At 42.9% G+C, this 14864-nt stretch overlaps 1 non-coding gene across 1 annotated transcript; it reads left to right on the forward strand.

The window, feature by feature from the left end:
- The first annotated feature begins 7740 nt into the window (after positions 1–7740).
- Positions 7741–7859, forward strand: LOC138353446 (5S ribosomal RNA). The gene has a single exon (XR_011223149.1). It is a non-coding gene; the product is annotated as a 5S ribosomal RNA (ribosomal RNA).
- The last annotated feature ends 7005 nt before the right edge of the window (positions 7860–14864 follow it).

Below are 14864 nucleotides of genomic sequence, written 5' to 3' on the forward strand. Positions count from 1 at the left end.
GCTAGTTGTGCTTTGGCTAAGGTTACTTTCTTATTAATATGTTCAGTGGAATTCAAAAGTCTTGATATTCCATAGCCTAGAATTGTAGTAGAGTTCTTTATCTGTATTAACGAGCCACCAATGTTGATGACCCCAAGTGTACTAGCCCAGCTGCCCACTGAGCACAGTTGAATCTTGTTAGGGTTTGTCATGATTTTCCAGTCTTGTTCCCAACTTGCTGTGGCTGCTAGTTCCTCTTTCGTCTTCCTTATGACTAAATCATGTTTAGTTCCTTGGCCAGCAGGCATCGACGACACTACATGGATGACATCATCTGCAAATTGAGTGATAATAGTGTCGTTGTAAATAGGGCGTGGCAAGTCATTTACAAAAAGATTGAAAAGGAGTGGGCTTATGCACGATCCCTGAGGAACTCCTGCTGTCGGAATAAAGGAATCAGCTTCCTTGTTGTTAAACATTGGAATTATTGTTCTATGGCTTAGAAAATTTTTGACTAGTCTAAGGAGGGTCCAGTTGTGGTGTGGTATGGATTGCAGCTTGAAGAGCAGCCCATTATGCCATAGACTGTCAAAGGCCTTGTTGACATCCCTGGTTGCTATTATTGCAGTCTGGCGCTGTTTCCTAATACTGTCTGCTGCATCGTAAATGATGTTGATGGCATGCTGTGTCGATCTGTGGTTCCTAAAGCCAAACTGTTTTTCTGTATACAGATGGTGGTACTCCATGTAGTAGTTAATACGATTTGACAGTATTTTCTCAAAGCACTTTCCTGTCGACTCCAAGAGGGAAATAGGCCTATAGTTTCCAGGGACGTGTTTGCTTTTGCCTGGCTTCGGGATAAAGATCATTTTGGCAGTTTTAAATACTTGTGGAAAGTGGCCTGAGACGAGGATGGCGTTGAAGACATTGAGCAGGGACTGCACGTAGTTTAAAGGTAGAAACTTCAGTTGGTTGACTGTTATTCCTGACAACCCTGGTGCTTTGTTCCTCGTTTTCTTTAATACTTCCAACAGTTCCCGTATGGTAATGGGTCGGGTGATCGGGTGGTCTGGGTCAAGGAGTGCGGTGTCAACTAGAGGCCTGCTAGCCAGGTTCCCAACGTTTTCAGCAACCCATTGGTTGACTGTATGGTGGTTGTCATTGTTGATCTGGCTGTTGTTTTCTGTGAAGATTTCCTCCCAAACCAGTCCCATGAGATTAGCCTGCAGCTGTGCATCTTCCACTCTGGTGGTTATTACCTCGTTGTTGTCATCAGTGTATGTATATCTGAGGTGGGACAGTGGAGTCTTTGTTGATCCTAGGAGTTTTCTGATCTTCCCCCAGAATCTGGCAGGTTCTCTCTTGTACTGGTTCGCTTGGTTGACTAGAGTACCCCAAATATGTCGTTTGTGAAGGAGCGTGAGGCCCAAGACTTCACGTCTGAGGGCTTGAATGATTTGGAGGGATGGCTGGCCTGTGCGTAGGCGCCTCACACATTCTTGTTGGTAATGCCTCATTTTATTTTTGATCTCTCTGGTTGGTTTGTATTGCTGAATTATTCTGGTGTTGGTTAGATCACAATTGGCCATAGTTGCTTCAGTGATGCGAGTATGTATAGAGGCTATTGCTGTGTCAATGTCCTGGACCGGCTGATTGTCAAGATCTGCGGTTGGATCAGAGCCAAGGAACTCCATATATGGACGAAGTCGAAGCGTGTTTAGGTTGGGTCTGGGGCGTCCCAGAATTCTAAAGGGAGATGCTTGGAGATGGAGAATAACGGGTATGTGATCTGAACCTACATCATTACCTGGGAGTATTCTACTGTGAAAGATGTTGCATTCAGCATTTGTCAGTATGATATCAGGTTTTCCTTCGTGGTTACCTACAAAGGTTTTAAAGTAGGGACCCAAGAAGGTTAAGTTCCTCGCTGTCATGAGGTTATATAATAGACGACCCTTGATGTCATCCCGTCCAATGGTGTCGTTGAAAAATGCTGCATGGTGGGCATTAAAGTCCCCTGCAAGGATCGTTGGGACATTTCTGTTGAGCACCTTGTGAATGGCTCTCGAAGGGATGGATTGCTCGCCTGGGGGGATGTATGTAGTTAGAATAGCAAGTGGGCCATGATTCGTGACTATTTCCACTGCTAGGGCATTTTCTTCTTGGAGGTAGATGTTGGTGAAAGAGCAGCCCAGCTTGATGAGGACCGCAACACCTCTATTCTGGCCAGAGTTCCTTTCAATGGTCGTGTATCCATAGAGTTTGATGTGTTGGTCAAGGCGTGCAGAGGTCTCGTTTAACAAGATGACTTCAGGGTGATACTTGCACGCTTCCAGTTCTAGTAGATATTTGTTGTTGAAAAAGTGTCTTACGTTAAGTTGCATAATTGTAATCCCCATTATTTGGCGCAGAATTGTCTAGTTTTAATTGGTGACCTATCACGCTTGTTCTTTTGGTGTTTATTTCCACCAGTTGTCTGTTCAGGCTTCATTCCCCTTGACTGGTGTGCTTTCTCAGTCCCCCGGTTGCACTCTGATTCCTCCCCTTCTTCCCTCTTTTGTGCCTCATCCTCCTCCTCTGCTCCCTCATCATCTACACATTCTTCCTCTTCTTCTTCTACGTGTTCTTGTTCATCTTCATGTTCCTCTTCTGAGGTTCGTTCGTCATCAACTGCTGCGTTGGTCACTTGTGTAGCTGCTGGTCGATGGACTGAGTTGGCTGGTAGTGTCGCAGTAGGCGCCTCCTGTTGTAGGGAAGGCTCCTCTTCTGAGTCCTCAATGTGGATATCAAAGGATTCATCTGTTGAGGATGAGTAATCAGAAGGGGCCGGTGAAGCAGGAATGATTCGTGAGTTGACTGGGTGTTCAGGTTTACCATGATGGTGGCACCCATTTCCATTTATATGTAGGGTAGAAGGGTTATCTCTCACTGCTACTTTGACATGGTGAGTCTGAGTGGGGTGGTTTGGTCGTGGGATCTGTGAGGTAGTGAGTGGGACAGTGGAGTTTGTTGTAGATTGCATGACGTTGGTTGCATCATTTGTTGTGGGTTCAGAGACCAGTGGCTGGTGGAGTGACGACTGTGGTTGCGATGATTGTTCAGGGTTGGATGAGAACGCATCATTTGGGATTATGACTGTAGGTAGGTTGTTGGCCTTCAAAAGCTTGTTGATAATGGTGGCAAATAAGTGTGGGTTATATCGTGCATATCTTGCTGCAATTGCTATTAGGATATTTACCTGTGCCGAAGCATCAGAAGACGGCTGTGACATTGGCGTTGTTGGGTGAGTTTGGCCCACCCAAGCATTATGCTGATTAGGTACGGATGTCTGCTGGGAAGCCTGGTTTGTGGTTGTACTTTGACCCGGCATGCGTGGGAATGTTGCAGCATTCATGTTTGGTGTCGTCTGCGACTGGTTAGGTCGTGAGGTTTGGGCCTTGTCAAGCATTTTCTGTATTGCCGCTTTCCTCGATGGACACACAGGAGATACTGCTAAATGTCCCCCTCCACAGAGGGCACATTTACGACTGCTAGGTTGGGGGCAATCCCTAAATTTATGGTTTTTAGCACAAATACTATAGGTGGTTGTTGTTGCAGGACATTTGTTCACCACATGATCAAAACTGAAGCACCGAAAGCATTGCTTAATATCGGTGAAGCGTTCTCTTGATATTTGTTCAGGGGTGGATATGTACCCAAAGCATTTGAATCCCTGATCAATCACCTGGGTAGCATGGGCAGTAGTAGCAAACGTTATCTTTAGAGTGGGGCGTGGGTTGCCTTCTTTGGTGATTCTGAGTATTTGTATGGCTCGTTGTTCATTTACTCTGTTAATTTCGTCGAGTATTTCATCATCATTGTAGTCCCTGGCTATGTGGCGATTGAATCGCGACACAAACACTGTCCTTCCAGCTTGGAATTTGCCAGTAGGAACGGGAATTACGCCCGCTGCATGGAGTACAGACGCTTTATCAGGATGTAAGACTTTTTGCAGGTCATCTTCAGTGGGATGGCCGGCGCCGAAAAATTTTTGCTTATATACGCCGTCTCGAGGCGCTTGCTCGAGCGCCATTGGCTGCTGGACTCGCCTACGTCACCCCGTTGCCCCTCCCCTCCTTCCTCTGGCTGAAGCCAACAGGCGGCTCACCTCAATCACTATTATCGCTGATTTTGCTCTATTTTTTGGATTTGTGCAAAAATCATTTCACAGGGACGTGAAACAGACGAGTAGGCAACTGCAGTTTTGAAAGCGTTGTGAGAAAGCCGTGTCTACTCGACCACAAGCGTAAAGTAAGGGCAGGCAGGAGTTGCAATGCTACTAGTACGCCACCTCTGAACATAACCTGGGATACTATGGGGAAGAAACAGATTGACAGAATTCTCACCTATCATGACAACTACGACACGTTCCTCAGAAACGTCCTAAGCAGACCCAGACATACGCACAACCTCTTTAACCTGATCGACGATCCACCTCCTGCTCCGTCCTTTACATAACCCCTCTCCTATAATATCACTACTCAAATCACCAAACTTCCAACTATAACCTCCTAACTCTTCTCCCCCCTCTTTAGGGGGGGACCAACTAGCTCCCGTTTTCTGGTGCCTTGGGTGGGCCGCGATGCTGATTAACAGATCAAAGACCACATCTGGTGTGAGCCTCCAGGGCACACCCAGCTGAGGACTGCTGTCTCCGTGGGTGCTCAGAAAAGACGAAATGTTGTCACAGATCCGATTCCTTGCCTTCACTGCCTAGTCTGGTCACAACGATTTCAATGCCATGCAGCTGGGTCTAGCCCTGGCACTTTACCTAATACTGAAAACCCTTCCTCTCACCCCCACTAATTCTTCCCCTATCCCCACTTCCACGCTCACCCATTAGGGTATCTTGACCTATATTTAAATGAATGAATGAATGGCATTCGTCGTCAATTCGATTCACACAACTACAACACCATGACTGGACGCGGCAAGGGAGGCAAGGGACTCGGAAAGGGTGGCGCCAAGCGTCATCGTAAGGTGCTACGTGACAACATCCAGGGCATCACCAAGCCCGCTATTCGTCGCTTAGCTCGTCGTGGCGGCGTCAAGCGTATTTCGGGTCTCATCTACGAAGAGACCCGTGGCGTCCTGAAGGTGTTCCTCGAGAACGTCATCCGTGATGCTGTAACCTACACGGAACACGCCAAGAGGAAGACCGTCACTGCCATGGACGTGGTGTACGCTCTGAAGCGCCAGGGTCGTACCCTCTACGGATTCGGCGGATAAGAGCTTGGCTAATCCATCGATTCCACCCACCACCACCTCAAAACGGGACCTAATTAGGTCCCTATACATTTTTACTGAAGGGCTTAATAGACGATAACATAAATTGTTTTGATATCAGCTAGCACATTGGGTCTTATGAAATCTATTTTTTATCCTCGCATGCTTAAAGGGACTCTGATTGGGGAGGGAGGGGGGGGGGAAGGTTTGTTACGTTATATACTAGCAGAGCAGGATCATTGGTGGGGGGGGGGTGTGAGGGGGAGAGAGAGAGAGAGAGATCTTTCCCAACTCTTGCTTTTTACATGAGTGAGCTACCCGTTTTATTCATTTTATCCTTCTCAGAGCTGTTTTGATAGTATCCAAATGATGGTAAATGAAAAGGGAGGACACGAATATCTACCCAGAATTCAGGACTGGCAATCGATATGCATGTTTGAGTGAGAATCTTTTTCTGTCTCAACTTAGGTATACGTTTATGTCGTACCTAAAAGCGAGAACCACACTATTGGGACAAGTATGCAAGGCCCAATTTTCCTAACAAGCACAGTTAATTTTGTTATTTTCGAACATTTCTTTCCAAATTGGTTTATCCAATTAACAGTATTATATTAAGATCATGAATTGCTGGGTTAGGTTAGGTTAGCTTAGCTTAGGTTAGGTTAGGTTAGGTTAGGTTAGGTTAGCTTAGCTTAGCTTGGGTTAGCTTAGGTTAGGTTAGGTTAGCTTAGCTTGGGTTAGCATAGGTTAGGTTAGGTTTGATTACATTTCTATGTTAGATTTAACTCAAATTCAAAACAATTGCAGTCATTCGGCTTGTTAGTCAACTTGCCTCTAATAGGGGCAATTTGTCTAACAAGACTATTTAGTTTTGTGTGCATATATATATATATATATATATATATATATATATATATATATATATATATATATATATATATATATATATATTATAGCTTCAAGACTCCGAACCAATATAGAAGCATCAAGAGGAAGTGCTTGTGTTATGGGCCAATAGGCCTTCTGCAGTTACTTCCATTCTTATGTTTTTATTCCCATTGGTTCGTGTTTTATCTTGTGTAAATGTCAATCACCTCACCCAAAACTTTGGTACCATATCACCTCACCCATGTATATATATATATATATATATATATATATATATATATATATATATATATATATATATATATATATATATATATATATATATATATATATATATATATATACATATATATATATATATATATATAATATACAGAGTAAATCTACCCCAAAAGTAATGATTTATTTGTCTACAAAACTAAACTCTTTTTGGACTCATATGAGGCCCCTCCACTGAGGGGGGAGGCCTGGATGTTTATTGTCATGTGTATTCATGCTGCTTGCATGTCGTCGTTTATTTTGCCTTTGTTGTTTTCTTGACAGCTTTCTTTGCCTTGGGTGGTTTGGGAGATTTTGAAGCTCTCTTTATTTTGGGCTTTTTGTTCCCAACAACAAGCTGCTGCTGCTTCTTTTTCAAGGCTGTAGGTGGTTTGTTGCTTGTGGCGGCTTTCTTGGGAGTTACCACGGCCTTCTTTGCTGCTGTAGATGGTTTCTTGGTTGTGGTGGCTTTCTTGGGAGTTAGAACGGCCCTCTTCTCTGCTACGGCCAGCTTGAATGATCCACTAGCTCCACTTCCCTTGGTCTGAACAAGAATGCCGTCAGCCACTGCTTTCTTGAGAAATCTTCGGATGTAAATGGCGATCTTGGCAGCCTCGACTTTGTTGTTGGCAACAACGTACTTCTTGATTGCTTGTAGAGACGAGCCCTTACGGTCTTTGAGTGCTGCGACCGCGGCCAGAACCATTTGACTAGTTTTCGGGTGAGCAACCTGGACGCGAGGTTTCCTGGTGGTGGCCACCACAGCAGCAGCAGCCGCAGCCTTCTTGGTAGGCTTTGCTTCTACCATGATGATGATGATGAACCAACCAAGGTGATGAGAGACGCTCAGACAGTCACGGGGGAATGATGCTGCCGCCGCTTGAGCCGAACCTATTTATGTGCCGGCACGGTACAGAAGCTGCAACCTGGCAACTCGTCCACCAATCACGACGGTTGGTTTTACGGCTCCGAAACCTGGATCCCATATCTTCTCTAAAATAGAAGCATTTGTTCATGTTCTTTGTAAAAGTATCATAAAGCAGGACAGATGAGACAAATATCATAAAAACTGAAGAGCAGATGAGCACACACATGTATGTATTACATAAGAAAATCCACAAATTCATTAGAAATTGGCAGGGCAGGCTGAGGAAGTAGGTAGATGTAAAATGTCTGTAAATGGCGAAAGAACATAAACCCAAGACTGAATAAACGATGTTAAATATCCATGCCAAGGAGACAAAAATATGTTAGGATACAATTACCATTAAGACACCACAAGAAGGTCCGTATCCTGCCGTGATGACTAAAAAGAGTTGGTTATTAGCCACAATGTGTAGGCAGTCTCATGCCAACGGCCATACCACGTTGAGAACACCGCTTCTCGTCCGATCAGCGAAGTTAAGCAACGTTGGGTTTGGTTAGTACTTGGATGGGTGACCGCCTGGGAACACCAAATGCTGTTGGCAATAATGTTTTTTGTTTTGTTTTGTTTCGTTTGTTTTTGTTTGAATGGCTGGCTCCACGGGAAATTCACGGAGTTGTGTGGAATAAGGCCTGGTAAAATGAATTAATATGTATGTCATGTTTAAAACAAACTCGCTTAATATAGTGTGTGAGGCTTTATACAAAAACAAACAACCAAAACAAAACATGTTGTATATATATATATATATATATATATATATATATATATATATATATATATATATATATATATATATATATATATTTTGTCTACATTTTGTATATATATATATATATATTTTGTCTATATTTTGTATATATATATATATATATATATATATTTTGTCAATTTTGTCCCCATTGCTTCTGAGACGCTCGGCGCCTGGGGTAAAAGTGCTACCAGTTTTTTGAAGGAACTGGGTTCTAGGCTCATTGAAACAACAAGGGACCCGAGAGCTGCAAGCTTTCTTTTCCAGCGCCTCAGTGTGGCGATACAGAGGGGAAATGCGCACTGCATCCAGGGTTCCTGCCCGCCATCTGAGGAGCTGGAGGAACTCGACAACCTATGACAACCATCTTTGTAACCCATATGTAACTCCTTTTTTGTAACAAAGTTCAAATAAAGTAAATATATATGTGTACATACAAAAGAATGGGGGTGGTAGGAGAAGATAATATTAGTGTTCAGTGAGAAACCACAAGGTTTCCTCTGAATACTTTTTATTTTCTTCTCCGAGGCTATGGGTCCCCACATTGGCACCAGAGGTGGTACCCTCACAACCTATATATATATATATATTTACCTCCAACAGTGAAAAGAAAGTGCGTTCTGGCTACTAGGTACGACATATATATATATATATATATATATATATATATATATATATATATATATATATATATATATATATATATATATATATATATATATATATATATATATATATATATATATATATATATATATATATATATGTCGTACCTAGTAGCCAGAACGCACTTCTCAGCCTACTATGCAAGGCCCGATTTGCCTAATAAGCCTAGTTTTAATGAATTAATTGTTTTTCGACTACCTAACCTACCTAACCTAACCTAACCTAACTTTTTTGGCTACCTAACCTAACCTAACCTATAAAGATAGGTTAGGTTAGGTTAGGTAGGGTTGGTTAGGTTCGGTCATATATCTACGTTAATTTTAACTCCAATAAAAAAAAATTGACCTCATACATAATGAAATGAGTAGCTTTATCTTTTCATAAGAAAAAAATTAGAGAAAATATATTAATTCAGGAAAACTTGGCTTATTAGGCAAATCGGGCCTTGTATAATAGGCCGAGAAGGGCGTTCTGGCTACTAGGTACGACATATATATATATATATATATAAATATATATATATATATATATATATATATATATATATATATATATATATATATATATATATATATATATATATATATATATATGTCGTACCTAGTAGCCAGAACTCACTTCTCAGCCTACTATGCAAGGCCCGATTTGCCTAATAAGCCAAGTTTTCATGAATTAATGTTTTTTCGTCGACCTAACCTACCTAACCTAACCTAACCTAGCTTTTTTTGGCTACCTAACCTAACCTTACCTATATATATAGGTTAGGTTAGGTAGGGTTGGTTAGGTTCGGTCATATATCTACGTTAATTTTAACTCCAATAAAAAAAAATTGACCTCATACATAGTGAAAAGGGTAGCTTTATCATTTCATAAGAAAAAAATTATAGTAAATATATTAATTCAGGAAAACTTGGCTTATTAGGCAAAACGGGCCTTGAATAGTAGGCTGAGAAGTGAGTTCTGGCTACTAGGTACGACATATATATATACATATATATATATACACATATATATATATATATATATATATATATATATATATATATATATATATATATATATATATATATATACATATATATATATATACATATATATATATATATACATATATATATATATAAATATATATATATATATATATATATATATATATATATATATATATATATATATATATATATATATATATATATATATATCTATATATATCTATATATAGCCAGGTTTCTCTGACGACCTGCAAGAAATCAATGACGCCCGAAAAACAGCAATCATCGATAGGGAGCTGAGCAAGCTGCAGATGGATATTGTTGCTCTCCAAGAGACCAGGCTCCCGGGATCAGGATCTGTGAGAGAGAGGACCTTCTCTTTCTTCTGGCAAGGAAAACCTCCAGATGAGACCAGAGAACATGGTGTGGGATTTGCCGTCAGGAATGCACTGTTGGGATACATTATGCCACCGATGGGGGAAACCGAACGAATTCTGTCTCTGCAACTGTACTCCCAAACAGGACCAGTCAATGTAATTAGTGCATATGCACCAACCCTGACTTCTCCAGCAGAGGCAAAGGAAAAATTCTACGATGACCTCAACAGAGTCATAGCGAGAATCCCTGTAAAGGAGCCACTGTTCATCCTCGGCGACTTCAACGCCAGAGTGGGTGCCGAGCACAACATTTGGCCCACTTGCCTGGGTCAATTCGGCATAGGAAGGATGAATGAGAACGGGCAACGTCTGCTAGAACTTTGCTGCCTTCATGGTCTTTGTGTCACCAACACGTTCTTCGGCACAAAGCCTCAACACCGAGTATCTTGGAGACACCCCAGATCCAAGCACTGGCACCAGCTTGACCTGATTCTTACCAGGCGTGCAAGTCTACCCAGCGTCAAGATTACGCGTAGCTACCAGAGTGCTGTCTGTGACACCGACCACTCCCTGGTATGTAGCAGGGTCAAGATGCAACCAAAGAAGATTCATCACTCGAAAAAGGCAGGCAGACCTCGCATCGACACCACCAAGACCCGCAACCAGGACAAGGTGGAAGATTTTGCACACGTGCTCGAGGAAGCTCTCCCTGGCCCAGCTGGGGTCACTGCCTGTAAAAGATGGGAGCACTTCAGAGACGCTGTGTTCAACGCTGCCATTTCCACCTTTGGCAAGAAGACCAGCAGGTCGGCAGACTGGTTCGAGGCTCACTCGGAAGAGATGACACCTGTAATCGAAGAGAAGAGAAACGCCTTGGCATCCTACAAAGCCTGCCCAAGTCAGCGCAACTTACAGATCCTTCGGGCCGTCCGCTGCAAAGTGCAGCAGAGCGCCAGGCGATGTGCCAACAACTATTGGCTCCAGCTCTGCTCCCAGATACAGACTGCAGCGGATACAGGCAATGTAAGGGGAATGTATGACGGCATCAAGCAGGCCCTCGGCCCAATCCAGAGGAAGACCGCTCCTCTGAAATCTGCCACTGGCGAGGTGATTCCGGACCAGACACTGCAGCTGAAGCGCTGGGTCGAGCACTACTCTGAGCTATACGCCAGGGACAATGTGGTCACCGAAGATGCCCTGAGCGCCATTGAGTGTCTGCCTGTGTTAATGGAGCTCGACAGTGAACCGACCCTGGAAGAACTCAACGATGCCCTGGACTCCCTTGCTTCTGGTAAAGCTCCTGGCAAAGATGGCATTCCTGCTGAGACCTTGAAGTGCTGCAGAGGTAGCCTGCTCATGGAGCTGCACGAAATTCTCTGCCTCTGCTGGGAAGAAGGAGAGGTGCCACAGGACATGAGGGATGCCAACATCGTCACACTGTATAAGAATAAAGGTGACAGGGGCGACTGCAACAACTACCGTGGAATCTCCCTCCTCAGTATTGTCGGAAAGCTGTTTGCTCGAGTCGCATTGAAGAGGCTCCAAGTACTTGCAGAGAGAGTCTATCCAGAATCACAATGTGGATTCAGAGCTGGCAGGTCCACCATCGACATGGTTTTTTCCCTCAGACAACTGCAGGAGAAATGCAGGGAACAGAAGCAGCCACTCTTTGTAGCCTTCATAGATCTGACGAAGGCCTTCGACCTCGTCAGCAGGGATGGCCTGTTCAAGATCCTCCCCAAGATCGGATGCCCACCCAGGCTCCTCAGCATCATCAGATCTTTCCATGAGAACATGAGGGGCACCGTGGTCTTTGATGGCCTAACATCAGACGCCTTTGACATCCGAAGTGGAGTAAAGCAGGGCTGCGTACTGGCTCCAACCCTATTCGGGATTTTCTTCGCAGTTATGCTGCGGCACGCCTTCGGATCTGTCACGGAAGGCATTTACCTCCGGACCAGGTCGGATGGAAAGCTCTTTAACCTCGCCAGGCTGAGAGCCAAGACAAAGGTTCGGCTGAGGTGTCTGCGCGACTTCCTCTTTGCCGACGACGCAGCAGTCACTGCCCACTCAGCTGAAGACCTCCAACGGCTCATAACCCGCTTCAGCGAGGCCTCTCAAGCTTTCGGACTCACCATCAGTCTGAAGAAAACACAAGTCATGGGACAAGGAGTGGACTCCCCACCTGACATCGGCATCTCTGATTCCAAACTGGAAGTTATTCACGACTTCGTGTACCTGGGCTCCACAATCTCTGACTCCCTCTCTCTTGATACGGAGCTAAACAAACGCATCGGTAAGGCATCTACTACCATGTCCAAACTGACAAAGAGAGTGTGGGCCAACAATAGGCTAACTGAGTATACTAAGATTCAGGTTTACAGAGCCTGTGTCCTGAGCACTCTCCTTTATGGCAGTGAGTCTTGGACACTCCGCGCCCGTCAGGAAAGACGGCTGAATGCCTACCACATGCGCTGCCTTAGACACATCTTGGACATCACCTGGCAGGACAAGGTGACAAACAACAACGTCTTGGGGAGAGCAAGAATCACCAGCATGTACACAATGCTGAAACAGAGACGAATGCGCTGGCTCGGGCACGTTGTGCGAATGGGCGACGGCAGGATCCCCAAGGATCTCCTGTATGGAGAGCTGAGGCAGGGAAAGCGTCCAGTAGGCAAGCCCCAGCTACGGTACAAAGACGTATGCAAAAGGGACCTGAAAGCCATGGACGTCGATCTTGCTATATGGGAGACACTGGCTGCAGACCGTTCAGCCTGGAGGCAGTCTGTTCAACGAGGTCTCTCCAAGTTCGAGGAGTCACTTGCCAAGGAATCGGAGGCAAAGAGACAGAGAAGGAAAGCCGGTAACCAGGAAGACAGACCAGAATCGGACTTCGTTTGTGTTCGGTGTGGGAAGGACTGCCACTCTCGGATTGGCCTCATCAGTCACACCAGACGCTGCACCAGGATTGACAACTAGGGCGCAACTCCATAGTCTCCCGAGACTGAAGGATGCCTACTACTACTACTATATATATATATATATATATATATATATATATATATATATATATATATATATATATATATATATATATATATATATATATATATATATATATATATATATATATATATGGGTCCCTACACTTGCTATATATCCCTATATATATATATATATATATATATATATATATATATATATATATATATATATATATATATATTTATATATATATATATATATATATATATATATATATATATATATACATATATATATATCATATATATGTATATATATATATATATATATATATATATATATATATATATATATATATATATATATATATATATATATATATATATATATGTCTTTCCTGTAGACATATATTATTAAATATGACCGAAAAAGTAAGATTAATAATTCTAACACGAATTTTCTCAATCTTTCGTACATTTCTTTTCACTGTTGGAGGTAATTCAAAAATCAATTCTCCAATATTCATTTTTATTTCTAGTCTGACACGACACTTGAGCGCGTTTCGTAAAACTTATTACATTTTCAAAGACTTTAGTTAACACATACACAACTGAATAGAACTTACATATCTCCGATTTTGTTTATATCTACATTTGAGTGAGGTGGATGGGGTGAGGTGTTATTTAATAAGGTATTAATTTCATCAACACAAGCCAGAACATGAAACAATGGGTATTGAATAGAAGTGATTGTAGAAAGCCTATTGGTCCATATTTCTTGATGCTTCTATATTGGAGCGGAGTCTTGAGGTGGGTAGAATATAGTTGTGCATTAATTGGCTGTTGATTGCTGGTGTTGACTTCTTGATGTGTAATGCCTCGCAAACGTCAAGCCGCCTGCTATCGCTATATCTATCGATGATTTCTGTGTTGTTTACTAGGATTTCTCTGGCGATGGTTTGGTTGTGGGAAGAGATTATATGTTCCTTAATGGAGCCCTGTTGCTTATGCATCGTTAAACGCCTAGAAAGAGATGTTGTTGTCTTGCCTATATACTGGTTTTTTTGGAGCTTACAGTCCCCAAGAGGGCATTTGAAGGCATAGACGACGTTGGTCTCTTTTAAAGCGTTCTGTTTTGTGTCTGGAGAGTTTCTCATGAGTAGGCTGGCCGTTTTTCTGGTTTTATAGTAAATCGTCAGTTGTATCCTCTGATTTTTGTCTGTAGGGATAACGTTTCTATTAACAATATCTTTCAGGACCCTTTCCTCCGTTTTATGAGCTGTGGAAAAGAAGTTCCTGTAAAATAGTCTAATAGGGGGTATAGGTGTTGTGTTGGTTGTCTCTTCAGAGGTTGCATGGCGTTTCACTTTCCTTCTTATGATGTCTTCGACGAAACCATTGGAGAAGCCGTTGTTGACTAGGACCTGCCTTACCCTGCAGAGTTCTTCGTCGACTTGCTTCCATTCTGAGCTGTGGCTGAGAGCACGGTCGACATAAGCGTTAACAACACTCCTCTTGTACCTGTCTGGGCAGTCGCTTTTGGCATTTAGGCACATTCCTATGTTCGTTTCCTTAGTGCAGACTGCAGTGTGGAAACCTCCGCTCTTTTCCATGACTGTTACATCTAGAAAGGGCAGCTTCCCATTCTTTTCCATCTCGTAAGTGAAACGCAACACGGAACTCCGCTCAAATGCCTCCTTCAACTCCTGCAGATGTCTGACATCAGGTACCTGTGTAAAAATGTCGTCAACATACCTGCAGTATATGGCTGGTTTC

Source organism: Procambarus clarkii, chromosome 57 (genome assembly GCF_040958095.1).
Source record: "Procambarus clarkii isolate CNS0578487 chromosome 57, FALCON_Pclarkii_2.0, whole genome shotgun sequence".
Taxonomy (NCBI): Eukaryota; Metazoa; Arthropoda; class Malacostraca; order Decapoda; family Cambaridae; genus Procambarus; species Procambarus clarkii.